We start from the raw sequence: 15,688 nt of genomic DNA on the forward strand, positions 1-15,688 counted from the left end.
TTGGTTTTAGCCAAGACTTAGTTTTGTCTTTGACAAGATTGTTATACGAGTGATAAATAATCCTTTATTGTGTTAAAATACTGAAATTTGGGACTGGTTTGTCTCTGCAGCTAGTACTACCTTACTGATATAGGATGTCAGGCAAGTAAATCTTAATTTTAAACTAATATTAATTTGAGTACAAATGTACCTGTGACAAGTAGGGCAGGAAGCTATGGGAACACATTGGAGCGCCACCAAATGCAAGTTTAGATGTGGAGGTGGGGGTAAGCGTCAGAAGAGGAAACTTGAAGGAAGTGACATTTCAACCAGGGTGTAAAAGAAAAGTGAGAGTTAGGCAGGCCAATAGGAAAGGATGGGGGAAAGCATTCTGGAAAGTAGAAGCGTCATGTGCACAGTGTTTTTTCCCATCAAGGTACAGTGATGGGAAAAAGCACTGGGCAAATGAGGGAAGCTAAAGAATATACCATCACCGGCGTTTTATATTATGCTATCTTGAATTTCTAAATTGTCATTCTAATAACCAAAATAGCAGGTCGATTAGGGATTCAGGCGTGATGATAGGCAAGGAGACCAAGTAGAAGTCTGTGGCATGAATCCAGGGAAAACAACAAGAGCTTGAGGTAACATTATTTCAGCAAAGATAAAGAAAAATGATGGCATGTGTCAGCTATCGAGGAGACAGAATTGAAAACACATAATACTTGAAGGTCAGGCAGGATTAAGGGAGTGGGTAGCTCCATGAATTAATAAAAAAATTAAATATAAATTAAATAAATATAAATATAAATTAATAAATATAAATTTCCTAGGGCATATCCGCGAAAAAAGAGGAGAGGAGATGTATCATTTAGTTTCATATATCTCCATGGGGAGGCATCAGTAGGCCATCTAAGACATTGTTGTGGGATTTAAGAGAGATTTCTGTGGTAGAGATGTAAACAACACTTTTTAAAATAAATACATAACACTAAAGTTGTCATAGAACATGTACATAATAACTGAAGACATTAAAGCAAATAAGATTGCAGGAAGGGGCTGGAGAGGGTGACTAACAAAGAGGACCAAGGACCAAAGCATTCCTGAGGGATGTTAAAAAGGAGATCTCTTTGCATTAGGATGGGAAGGATAAAACAAAAATAAAGGAAGGAAGCCATTAAAGAATAATTATCACTGAAATTATGACAGAAGCATGGTTAAAAATAAGAAGGTTATCATTTTGTAGCAAAGTAAGTCAAAATTGAAATGTTTTAATTGGGTTTAGTAAAAACAGTTCAACACATATTTGTTTAGCATCTATTGATGTCTACATGTTGAGGTACAGAGAGGAGCAAGGCAAAATCTTTGTCCTAGGTTTTGTGGGTGCAAATTCTGGTGAGGAGCCAGACTTAACCAAATTACCAAATCATATGATTTTAGGGAAGGATGGGTACTTTGAGGAACAGTAAAGCAGGACAAGTGAACATAGAGAGACACAGGGAAGGCCTCTGTGGAGAGGTCATATGTGAGCAGAGGTCTGAATGAGGTGAAGGAGAGATCACAGGAGATACTGAAATCATTTGCCAAGAACAATTTATGTGGAGGCTGGAAACAAAGTCAGAGTACAGCAAATTCAGGACTAAATGGGAAGTGAGCACTGCTTTTTAAAGACACTTGCCTGAGGAGGAAAGGAGAGGAAATAGACAGCAGGCAGAGGATGACTTAGAGAAGATTAACTTTGTTTTGTTTTATAAATAAAATTAGAGAGTTGAATACCTTAAAATGCTTGGGGGAAAAGTCTAGCAGAGAGGAAGGGATCCATGGCACATAGTTAATGGAAAATGCTAACAATTTTGTTGGTGGTGAGTGGGAAGCTCAAACTCCAGCTTTATTTTTCTCTCTGAAGATAAAGAGAAAATAAGGATAAAATATCAGACGACTTGGGGAGTCACCTTAGGAAGCAAAAGAATGATTCATATGCATTGTAAGCTTAATATCAACCTTTCTTCTTAATTGCATTGATTCCCTTAAGTCTTTCAGACCTTTCTACAATGGTTTTTCTAATCCTGCCTCAGTAGTCAAAGGTTGCTTTTTTAAAAAAAAAATTTATATGATCATCATGTTGGATCCACACAGAGCAACATGTGCTAGTGCAGTTTAAAATGTTGTTAAAATTAACATTTTTCAGAGAATCGTGTTTTCGTAGAATTTATAAAAGATTAAGAAAATAGGAAACCATAAATAGTTTCTAACCTTAGTATGAAGTATGTTTTTACTTTATAATGGAATCTCGTAAAATTAATCTTCTCAGACATTTGTAGACAACTTTTTGAAACTTTAATACCTTGATATCCCTTCTTTTTCTTGTTCTTCCCTCTTGATTTTTGATCTCAAGATTCTTGTCATAATCAAGTTCCCATTCTATTCAAAATAGTCTTGTCTCTTTACACTTCCCACAATGGCCATGCTTTTATCGTAATCTCTAATAAGAAGATCCTCTCCACATTTTTATTCTTATTTCTGTTTAATCTTCAAAATCCGTTTTGGGTTTTCTTACTCTACATGCTCCACTAACATTTTGGGTAGACAATTTTTCTCTCCTTCTTAGGATTGTATATCTCTTATTATGTGTAATGAGTATTTTGGCATTTAACTATATTCTGTATTATTGTATGTGTAAATTTGGACTTCCCTGTAAGACATTTGTTTAAATGAGTTTGAGTTGTATTTTATCACTTGAACCTAAAACGATTGTGTTTTATCACTTGGACCTAAGACAAATGAATAATAATGGACTTAAAAAATCTTCATGGTGTGTATTACAATGGTACTCCTTTTTTACATTAATTGTACCTAGTCAAAATGTAAGAATATTCATCAATTTCCATTTTCAGAACAGCACCCAATCAGTAATCATTTGTTCATTCAAAAGATATTTACTGAATAACCACTAGGTGCCAGAATGAAAATAAAATTAACACAAAGTTGACTAATTCCTTTTCTCCACAGAGCTTACAGTGTATCATATGACAGATATTAAACTAATGAATAAACAAATATATATGTTTGTATATATGTATATATAATTTCACACATATGTATATATAATTTCAAATTTTGATATTGTCACACATTAAGTGTCATGAATAAAAGACTAGTATGACATAGGGTGTCATAAGAGAGATTAACATAGGCTGTTTTTTTATGAAGAGCAGATTTGAAGAATATTTAAATCTGATCTAGTGGACTTGACAGATGATTTTCATGTGCAAATGACATGTGAACTTTGGGAGTGTTTCATGGGTAAGGCATGCAAACAAGGATCTCCAAATTAGCATTAACAATAAAATCAGATTAAGTTCCTATTTTTCTGTGGGATTCAGTTGTCAAAACCTAAAAATAGTAAGACATTGAATCTTGTATGAATGACAGATTTGTGTGTTTCATGAAACATGAGACAAAAACAGTTATTTTATGTTTTATGCGAAGCTTCTTTATCCCTTTGCTTACTTTCAGGACACTGTATTTATGTTTTTATGCCAGAAATAGACACATAACTTGTAAAATAAGTTAACAAATAATCAAATATGATCAAAGCAAAAACACCTATAGACAGCATTTTGATGACTAAATAAATTTGAACCACTGCATAATTAAGATAGTGTGTTGGAACTAACACTTAGATTAAGAAATGAGAAAACAAGGTGCCAACATCCCCTCTGCCCATAACTCACTTCACTTATCTGGGCTTCAGCATCTCATCTGTAAAGTTAACTTTTTCTTTCTAGATTCTCTTAAATATTCTTCATAGCATTTGATTCACAAAACACTCATGTTAAGAAAGAGATGTTCTCTTAACATTGAGTGAGTATTTGGTCTTTTGGCAAAGGACAATGGTAACTTTGCAATGTAAATAAGTCAAAGTGATTTAAGAGTAAACAAATCCGAGTAGTTCTGCAGTACCAAGAAATTTCCATTGTAGGACCTTTGAAACAAAGAGCTTTCCTCATTTAAAGAGCCTTGAACTTGGCTGCACTCTAGTGTTTATAAGGTCACTTGATCAGTCCGAAGCCACATGAAAACTCTGAAATTCTCATAGGTATTTAGTTTCTGTCATTCAAATAGCACTTCCCTTGGGCTCTTTAGCATTATAGCTTTGGCTATTTGTTTTACTTTTTTTTGCTTGACAGTAAGTTCTCTTTGAATTCAAGAATATCTGCATTTGTATATAATGCTTTGTATTTTGTAGACTTTTGATAAGGATTTGTTGAATGTAAGTGGACCTTAAAGTGAGTTTCTTTGAAAGAAAATAAAGAGATAGAATTCAAAAGTGCTACATGGCAGAAGAGATGTTAATTTAAAAATAGTGAAAACACTCTAAATCTCAGTATTATAGAACGGTAGTAGGACAAATTCCTTTAAAGCATCATTGCCACATTCCTTTCAATAGAATTCTTAAAACATTCAAATCTTACTGAAAAATTACATTTCTAAAAATACATATTATATATTCTAAAAATACATAATGTATATTCTAAAAATACATAAATTATATTACTATGTCATTTTTTTTTTGTTTTCCTACCCAAGGTGACAAAATAATATGGGGGGCATAACAATGATGACGTAAAGGAGTAAGAAGTTAGGTATCATAGGTATTCTTGTTATAAATATTTTTGATAACATTTTCCAGTTGTAAAGAGAGATTGATCCTCACCCCTACCCTTCCCTTGACTCTTCCATGAAATTTATTGGAAGACTTCTGTATTCTTTTTTAAGAAATGTGCATTACAATTTTTAAAAATCTCATTATTTCTTCTCATGGCAACCAAAAAAAAAAAAAAGTTGTGTCTCTGTAATTGTTAGAGTTAAATGTTTATTGATGGACACAATGAAAAGACTCTCTGGCCTTATTATGATAATTTGCCTTGACAAAGCAAACATTACATTCCCTTGGAAAGTGCCTATAAATTCCCGTGCATGTTTGGTAAGCATTATCAAGTATTCCCTATGCTATTCTTTTGAATATGGATGCCTTTATTTCTTTTGCAAGACAATAGTAATATCTGTTCTCACCCTCACGTTCTGCCCCTTACTCCTCAGCTATCGCATCAAGGAAGGTGTTACAGGAAAGGGGTCCTGATCCAGATCCCAAGAGAGGGTTCTTGGATCTCATGCAAGAAAGAACTCAGGAAGAGTCCGCAGTACAAAACAAAAACAAGTTTATTAAGAAAGTAAAATGGTGAAATAACAGCTACTCCATAGACAGAGTAGGGCATTCCCCAAAGTAAGAGGAGTAACGCATCCACCCTAGGTACAATGCTTATATATAAATAGGATAAAAAAATATAATGGGTGACAGACTGGGAGCATTGCCATCTTGGACAAGCACTATCATTCTAAAGTTCACCTTAATAAAAAGCTGCCTAAATCCAAAGGGCATCAGATTAATGGCTAAGGTCAGCATGACCATAAACCACAAATGGCATCTCCGACTAGAAACATTTCAAACCCCTCCCTGACCAGAGCCCCAAGATAACCTCCCCTCCAGCTGGAGAGATGTCAGCCCCAAGATAACCACCCCTGTGACAAGAGACATTCCAACCCTGCCATAAACTTCTCCCCCACATAGAAACATTCCAAACTCTCTCACCAACACATACTCTTAGTCTGTAAGAGACAGTGCTCCTAACCAAAATCATCCAGAAGCCCCTCTCATGTTTACTCTCCAAAATAAACCTGTCTTTGACTGTTAAGCTGCTTTTCGTGTTTCTTTCCTCTTTCTTTAACTCTTACAATGAGGAGATGTGCTCTGCTACAAGGGTTTGTGCTAAATGATTAATTTTCTTAATTACTATGTTTTGCAAGAATCATTATTATCTTTAAAGCAAAATTAGGAATGTCCTTATTCTCAAGGTATCAGGATTTTGGAACACTCTAAAGTCTGGGTCTATTTAGTAAACATTATCAACCTTTTCCCTTAACTTTAAACATTTAGAGGCTAGGAATGCCTTTCTGGGAATGCAGCCCAGCAAGTCCCAGCCTCATTTTCCTATCCTCACTCAAGATGGAGTCACTCTGGTTTGAACACTGCTCTAGTTTGAAGGCCTCTGACAAAGGGAGTAGTGAAGTGGAAGTGAGAAGGCCATCGCAGCTCACACATGCTATCCATTCAGACAGGGAGCTTGCCCAGACTTCTTGCGTTTACAGTCTCAGGTTTATTTGCTGTATACTACAGAGTGCACGTTCTGTGGCCTCTCAGTTGTCACACACCGTTAGAAAAAAGTTTTCCTGCTTATCCTCTCTGTGAATATAAATGACTGAGGCAGACACACTGTTGCCAAGTGTAAGCGTCTTTTTTTTACATAAATTTTGTTTTACAAATGCAAGGGTAGACACTGGTCAGATTGTGCAGTTTGCCTTTGGTGAGGTGAATGTTCAGGCTGTGACTCTAACCTGTTGTTGTTCTTGTCAGTGGCCTAAATTTAGAGTTATCTCTGTGAGGTTCTAAGACATGTACTATCAAGATTCTCCCCAAGTCACAAGGCATGACTTGCTGTCAAAGTTGGCAGCAAGGATGTAGGGGCCAAAAAATAGGCTTTTATGTCACAGAAAAATGAGCTGAATTTCCTGCTGCTATTTACTAACTAATTGTGTCATTTGAAATAACTTGGATAATGTCTCAGTGTCTCAGTTTATTTTTAAACTAAGAATGCATCCACAAAAGTGTCATGAGAGTTAAATGAAATAATGAGTATAAAATGCTTGACATAGTGCCTGGTACTCAGTGAGTATATAATAAATAATATTTATTATTAGGTGGCTGTTTTTCTTGCTGGAGCTCAGAACATGTTACCCCAAAATATGGAACTGAGGCAATTGAGTAAACAGCAGAAGCAGTCACTCTGACCTTCTCCCATCTTTCTTCACTGAAGCATGCTCATCAAGAAATTCTGAAAGTAAGTTATAAGGTCCTCATTCTAGAGGAGTCCAACCCTATATCTGGAAGCCTAGAAGAATCAGAACAAATAGGCCCTGCTAAGTTCCCCATAAGTCATTAACAATAGGTCATATCCCCTTTTTGTCCAGTTACTCTTCTACTTGATTGTTCATTCTTCATCAAATGTCTACATAAAAATATACAGTATTTTATGCATCTTTGGGTCTTCATTTCTGAGGGATCCCATGTCACATAAAAATATGGTTAAACATATTTATTATTGCTTTTCTCTTGTTAATTTGTCTTTTGTTATAGGGATTTCAGCTATGATCCTTTCAATGGATGAGAAAAATATATTACTTTTTCTCCCGTAAATGTTAAGTAGGACATGTTCAGTGTCTAGTTGCAAAAATTATTCAGACCATCATGTAACCCTTCTCATTTTTCTCTTTATAAGTCCCCAAAATATGTAACCTACCTATTTAGGACTGGCCTCATTTACTTTATGCATTTGAGAATCATCTATATGTATCTAGATTTTGTACATTGTTTTCCATTTCTCTTTGGGGTGCTAGTTGAATAGGCACTATAAAGAGTTTCCCAAAAGAATAGGTGAAAATAGACAGGCTAAAATTATTAATTTAGATTCTTTTGTGTGAAATTCTGAAACTGAACATTTGCAGAAATAAAATCTTATAATCAATTAGTAACATTTTGAATATTGTATCTTCTTTTTACCCCTTTGCTTCCTTCTTCCCTGAACACATTTAATAGCAGATGGCTTTAAGATGTTTTTAGGCTATTGAACAGACTGGACTGCATTCTGTTCTTGGAGGGCTGTTACCCACATGTAGGTGGTTCATGAAACAGAAGAGTAGAGTAATGCATTGTGGTAAAACAATTTTATATCAAGGGAAAAAACATGTCTTAATTTATTTGCATTCATTACATTAACATTCTTCTAAGTAGACATGTTTCAGTTGAAGGATTGGGTTATAGAGCTTGCAAATGTGTTTCTTCCTGTGCATGTCCAGGCTTCTGTAGAAATGCTTCCATTTTGATGAAATAAGAAAAGAAAGAATTAGCAGTACCTGCATTCCTCGCAGACATTTCATAGACACTATGGCATACCCTTCTAGGCAGAAAGCTTAAACATATTATATACATCAAACTGACTGGTTTCACTAGGTTAAGGGGAAAAAGCAATTATTTAAAAGTCACAATTCTACATAAAATATTGCTTCAAGAAGTTATTCGGCTTTGAAGTGGAGTCTAGACTTTTGCATCTTTATGAGGTCATGTTTTTTCAGACTGAATTTTAAAATACATTTAATATATGTATGTACACATGTCAAGGCAGAGGGACGTTTTGTATATGAATTGAATTAAGCAATAGACCACTTTGGGACTTGTTTTATAGGGCCATTTGTTTCATGTGAGTTCAACTGCCCAAGCTACCGTGCAATAATAGTCTCATAAAATTATTCTCTGGAGGGCCTTATTTCTACCATAATGTGCTTTTACTTAAAATTTAGTTTAATAGCCACATTTTTTCTTGTATATCAAGGAAACTCTATACAAGTAATAGCTATTGGAAAATATAGTGGTTAAAGAGTTCTTGGTTTTCTTTATTTACTATTGGGAATTGTTCATTCAAAGAAGAAAAATGAAAAAAGAGGAGGAAAATATGTATATTACATTAGTAATAATCTTTAAATTTAGTATTTGTTTCTACTTACCATTCAAGATACTCTCATTTAAATCCCTTTTACCTATTTTTGCCCTCAGCATGTTCATCTCCTGCATGTACTTGATCCCAGCCTATGCTCCTTAGAAACAATGGATCATCTACAGCAACATTTGCTGATATATGCCAGAAGATGGGCTCTTCACTGGGACCACAATAATTAATTTAGACCTAATTCCAGTTTTTTTTAGTAAGCTTCTAATTTGGAAAGAAAACAGACTGTCAATAAAGGTTTGTAAAGTATGTGTAATTTACTGTAATGTGTGCTGGATATATATTTTCAAACTATGAAATTCAATAATTTATCTTTTTTCATGTTTCTACAATTAAACTTAGTTTCTATCTTGAGCAAGACTCCCTTGGATCCTGACAAGAGCGGCCCTTGGCACTTCTGAAGAATTTGAATATAAGCCTAGTACTTTAAAAGATCTTAAATATCTTAGACACACGTATGTACCAGTTTTAAAGACATATAGGTTTTCCTATAAGATAGAATATAATACTCAACACTTGCACTCCTGTAATCTTAAACATCTATTCTCCTGACTAATAATGTACTCACCCAGAGTAATATTTTTCTTCACCTCTTGCAAAAGGCAACTGTGTCCAAATGCTGTGAAGGTTGTGGGCTATGCCACTGTGACACTGGAGATAAAAGAAGTGCATCAGAGTGAGAGGAGGATCAGAGCACGGAAAGGGATTGGTAAGAGAAAGGATAGATGAGCTGATCTGCCAAATGCTTCTTTTCAAATCGCACAAATACAAAAGATTCCTGCAAAATATAGTACCATTTCCTGGTAATGTGGAGCATCTATTTTCTGTCACTTTTTATGTTCCAATTTGCATTTCCAAGATACTCACAAAAAACAGGTATTCTCAATATGTGGCAGAGCTTGATCTGTTTTACAACATTAAATGGTTCATGCTTTTCTTAAATTTGTATTTACCTGGGTTTCAATGTAAGCTTCATGAAGCATGACAGTGATGCTTTACTTTGGTAAATAGATATTAAGTGCAAAATTGAGATGAATTATATTTTTATAGAAGTGTTTAGTGAGATTTAATAATTTTTTTTTTTTTTTGAGACGGAGTCTCGCTCTGTCGCCCAGGCTGGAGTGCAGTGGCCGGATCTCAGCTCACTGCAAGCTCCGCCTCCCGAGTTTATGCCATTCTCCTGCCTCAGCCTCCCGAGTAGCTGGGACTACAGGCGCCCGCCACCTCGCCCGGCTAGTTTTTTGTATTTTTTAGTAGAGACGGGGTTTCACCATGTTAGCTGGGATGGTCTGGATCTCCTGACCTCGTGATCCGCCCATCTCGGCCTCCCAAAGTGCTGGGATTACAGGCTTGAGCCACTGTGCCCAGCCGAGATTTAATAATTTTTTAAATTAAAAATTTTACAGTAAGTATTTTTTATTCCTAATTGTTTTTAATAATTAATTTTGAATATTAAAAAAATTTTTTGGTAACAAAGATAAAATATATGTATTTTTATACTTCAATACACTCTGATTGAAAATACATTCAGATTTCATATACTTTGAATTCAATTACAGTTTGCTTTTTTTTAATGATTTAAATCACTGAGAATGAATACAAGTTGGGATTGTGATGGAAATAGAAAATATAAAAATAGAGTTCAAAGCCGGGCGCGGTGGCTCAAGCCTGTAATCCCAGCACTTTGGGAGGCTGAGACCGGCGGATCACAAGGTCAGGAGAGGGAGACCATCCTGGCTAACATGGTAAAACCCCATCTTTAATAAAAAAATACAAAAAAACTAGCCCTGCGAGGTGGTTGGCCCCTGCAGTCCCAGCTACTCGGGAGGCTGAGGCAGGAGAACGGCGTAAACACGGGAGGCAGTGTTTGCAGTGAGCTGAGATCTGGCCACTGCACTCCAGCCTGGGTGACAGAGCAAGACTCTGTCTCAAAAAAAAAAAAAAAAAAAAGAGTTCAAAAAAATTTTTAAGCAGAAATTTAAAAAGATATTTTAAAACATCCTGAAAGAAGCGGTCCGCTTAAAATTTTAAAATCTGGCAGCCATAAAAGTAAGTAGGTAATCACCCATGATGATTCCTGTAAAATTAATTAACAGGTCAAAGAGACAATGGGATGGGAAGAAGTGATGCTAAGTGATGTTGAACAATTTACTTAAACTTGCTGTCACTCAGTTTTTTTCATGTCTAAAATGAAGATAATACAAATGCCTATCTCATAGAGTTGTTGTAGGAATTAAGTGAGTTAACATATGTACAGTTATGACATGTAGTGAACATTCTAAAGTTTTAGCAAGTATTAGTATTTTGAGAAAAGTAGATATGCTGTGTAAAATAAAGGTAACAGAGGAGAAAAAACACAGATATGTAGGAGAGTTTCCATTTATCTTCTCTGTGTCTGTTATCTGGCATATTTTGGCTACACTTATGGGAAGGAGCTAATGGAATGGGAAATTTTGCCAAAACAGAAGAATTGAGTAACAGTTGGAGCAAGAGCCTGGAGGAAGCAGGGAAAGAAGCACGTAAAGCATGTATGAAAGAAGTACCTTGCAAAGAGGAGTAGTCCCACTTTTCCTTACCTGGGTATCAAGACGATGTAATAATCAGGAAGCAGATGAACTTACAGATGAAGTACCTCATTCCCCTTTGTATTATGAGGCTGAAATTGAGTCAGGCACAGTCTAGCTTATGTCTTAATGAGAGGAGATAAGGAGAGAGGGAACTGGCCTGAGCTATCTAAAAGGATTCATGTGTGATGTCCAAGGCTTGCAGTACCATCAATCCATATAATTGTCATAGTTTACACAGCTGGGTCTTCAGAAGTCTGAGTGGAGAAGGAGAGAATTCAACGTTTGGATTTGTTTAAGTGATCATGTTTTGGGAATTTGAACTAGAAACGTAAATGTAAAAAAAATTGAGGGTGCTGCAAGAGGGTCATTAAATAGGTACACATTTAAGTATGGAGATAAAGTTGGAAATAAGATAATAAACAGGTTTTTTTTTTTTTTTCAAATGGAGTCTCACTCTGTTGCCCAGGCTGGAGTGCAATGGCATGATCTTGACTCAGTGCAACCTCTTCCTCCCGAGTTCAAGCGGTTCTTCTGACTCAGTCTCCTGAATAGCTGGGACTACAGGCACATGCCACCATGACCGGGTAATTTTTGTATTTTTAGTAGAGATGGGATTTCACCATGTTAGCGAGGCTGGTCTCGAATTCGTGACCTCAAGTGATCCACCCGCTGTGGCCTCCCAAAATGCTGGGATTACAGGCATGAGCCACTGTGCCCAGCCAATGAATACGTTTTTTAAAAGGTCAAGGACCTTAAGATATTTTAAGGTCAAAGAACATGTGTAGTAGAAGTGAGGACCAGAGACAACCAGCCACACTGGGAATGTTGAGTTGATGATTGTAGAGATGGCAGCTGCAGTTATGTTACTGCAGCAATTCTTCCAGATGCTACTTTTCAGATTTCAGAGGAAATCTGTGCAATGATGTCAGAGTTTCAGATAGAAACTCTGTCCCCCTCAAATGAAAAAAAGCAAAACCGGTAATTAGTTATTTGTTCATTATACTGATTAATGATAAAAATGAGCTTTTATACTAGGTCACTTCAGCTAGTGTAGGTTTAAAGAAAACTGATATGGCAGGCACATGGCAATGCTGCTAGTTCATAGACTACATCAGAGATATCAGAACAGAAGGCCCAAGTTAACTAACAAAAGGAATCTTCTTCACTTGGTTTCAATCACCCATCCAGACAATCACCCATCCAGAGGTTGGGTGAAATGTTTTCCACTTGACGACATATCAACTCTCATTTGCGAATAAGCACTTTTATAAAAGAGGAATAATTGAATGTAGGGCTTGACATCATGAACTCTTAAAATAGACTGCTTTGGTAACAGAATTATCTATGCCTCAGTTCATAAAATAAACCTAATAGGACTCACTTAATAGTATTGTAATGAGAATTAAATGAGTTAATATTTATAAATTCCTCAGCACAGTTTCAGTAACATGGTGAGACTCTATAAATAAAACTATCAGGCAAAAAAGTTTAATAATAATAGTTAAAAATTGTACAACAGGAAATATCAGTAGCAGAAATATTAGAGTAAATAAAGGCCCTACCTATAGTTCGCTAATCTCTCAAAGCCCATAACGACTCATGCGATGCTTAACAGCACCCAAGAATATGACTCAAAGTTATATAAGGCTATCAGAAAATCATTTTCTAAGGCTGGAAACCTGAAGCCCAAAATGATGCCTTCTGCCTATGGATTTATCTTATTGTCCCACTCTGACCATGGTATGTTCAGTATTTGCTTGGCCAACACTGTCTGATAGAATCTGCTCAGCTTGCTGGACATCACTGGGTTTTCTCTACTGACCCCTTGGTACACTGGTTTAAAAATTACTTTCTTGACCCATACCCCTCCAGCTATGCTGCATTTCTCTGCTCCCCTTCACATCCAATTTTTTTGGAAGGCATTTTCTACAGAAGATATCATTGCTTCCTCATTGCTCAATTATTCATTAAGCCATTGTAATTTTGCTTCCTCACCCATCACACTTCTTGTTATAGTCATCAACATTGTCATTCTGAATTTTTATCCTTTTCGTATGCAAGCTCTCCACAGAACTGATGTAATATGCTATTTCCTCTTTATCAAGAACGCTAGCTCCTCTTAATTTTCATCACACTCTTCTGGTTTTCATTCTTTCTTTTCGATCTCTTTTTCATTCTCCCTTATTGGGTTCCTCCTCTACCCAAACCCTAAATATCCATGAAGCTCAAAGTTCTCTTCTGCCTTTTTGCTATACGCATTCCTTCTAGGTAACTTATATTTCCATAGATTTAAACATCTTATAAATTTCAAATTTATATCTCCAGCTCACACTAATGTTTTGAGCCCTAGACAGTTTGCAGCTGACAGCTTGTGACTCTAGGATTAGACAGAAAATACTTGAGGTGAAAATATAAATATAAATATAAAATATGAAAAGTAAAGATGACCAAAATTAAAATCTAGAAGATAGGATAAGTTAAGTGAAGGGAAAGGTAGAGGAACAAACAGCCTTGGGGTATAGGAACAATTATTTATATTATTTAAGATAAGTAATACAGTTAGATTATTTTGATTATTAACTGTAAACAGAGGAATTAATAATATTAGCATTTTGGGAAAAGTGGAGGATAAGAGGTAATAGACATTGTTGTAAAGTTACCTCCTCATATAACTCAGTAGAAAGATAATGAATAAGGTCAAATTCATGAATCACAGGAAAACTAAAACCAATGACAATAAAAATGTACATTGTTAGCAGCAAAGCTAAACTTAGAGTGGGGAAGAGAAGAAAAGAACTAATCATTTTAATCATGAATCTTTTTGGATGATTCAATTTGTAACAATGTGTATGCATTAATTTAATAAAAATAAATTTTAGTTTTAAAAATAAAACCAGACTGGGCATGGTGGTTCATGTCTGTAATACTGGCACTTTAGGGGGCCTAGGTGAGCAGATCACTTAAGGCCAGGAGTTTGAGACCAGTCTGGGCAACATGGCTAATATGGTATGGCTGTGTCCCTACCCAAATCTCATCTTGAATTGTGGTTCCCATAATCCCTACATGTCATGGGAGGGACCAGGTGGAGATAATTGAGTCATGGGGGCGCTTTCCCCCATCCTGTTTTTGTGATAGTGAGTTTTATAAGGGGCCCCCCTCTTCACTGGGCACTAATTTCTCTCGCCATTCTGTGAATAGGTGCCTTCCTCCATGATTGTTAAGTTTCCTGAAGACTCCCCAGCCATGCGGAAGGGTGAGTCAATTAACTTTTGTTAGTAAGTTATCCAGTCTTGGGTATTTCTTCATAGCAGTGTGAGAACAGACTACTACAGTAAATTGTTAGTAGTACTGTGAGTGAGGCACTGCTGTAAAGATGCCCGAAAATGTGGAAGCGACTTTGGAACTGGGTAATAGGAAAAGGTTAGAAGAGTCTGGAGGGCTCAGAAGAAGACAGGAAAATGGAAAAGTCTGGAACTTCCTAGAGACGTGTTTAATGTCTTTCACCAAAATGCTGATAGTGATATGGACAATAAAGTCCAGGCTGAGGAGGTCTCAGATGGAGATTGAGAACTGAAATAAAGGTAACTTTTTCTATGCAAAGAGACTGTTGGCATTTCGCCCTGACGTAGAGATCTGTGGAATTTTGAAGTCGAGAGAAATGATTTAGGGTATCTGGTGGAAGAAATTTGTAAGCGGCAAGCAGTTCAAGAGGAAGTGGAGCATAGAAGTTTGGAAATTTTGGAAACTGATGATGCCATAAAAAAGAAAATCCCATTTTCTAGAGAGAAATTCAAGCTGGCTACAGAAATTTGCATAAGTAACAAGGAGCCCAGTATTAACCACTAAGACAATAGGGAAAATGTCTCCAGGGCATGTAAAAGACATTCAGTGCAGCCCCTCCCGTAACAGACCCAGAGGCCTAGCGGGGAAAAGTGGTTTCCTGGGCCAGGCCCAGGGCCCCCTGCTCTATGCAGTCCTGGGACATGGTGCTCTGTATCCCAGCTGCTTCGGCTCCAGCTGTGCCTAAAAAGGGCCAGCATATAGTTCAGACCACTGCTTCAGAGGATGCAAGGCCCAAGCCTTGGTGACTTACACATGTTATTGGGCCTGCAGTTGGACAGAAGTCAAGAATTACAGTTTCCACCTGGATTTCAGAGGTAAGAAAACGCCTAGATGTACAGGCAGAAGTTTGTTGCAGGAGCAGAACCCTCAAGAAGTACCTCTGCTAGGGCAGTGTAGAAGGGAAATGTGGGGTCAGAGCCCCCACACAGAGTTCCCCCGGGACACTGCCCAGTGGAGCTGTGAGAAGAAGGCTGCTGTCCTCCAGACCCCAGAATGGTAGATCCACCAACAGCTTGCCACGGGTGCCTGGAAAATCTGCAGACACTCAACACCAGCCCTGAAAGCAGCTGGGAGCGGGGGTGTACCATGCAAAGCCACAGGGACAGAGCTGCCCAAGGC

The sequence above is a fragment of the Trachypithecus francoisi genome, unplaced genomic scaffold, assembly GCF_009764315.1.
Source record: "Trachypithecus francoisi isolate TF-2019V2 unplaced genomic scaffold, Tfra_2.0 Lachesis_group1, whole genome shotgun sequence".
NCBI lineage: Eukaryota > Metazoa > Chordata > Mammalia > Primates > Cercopithecidae > Trachypithecus > Trachypithecus francoisi.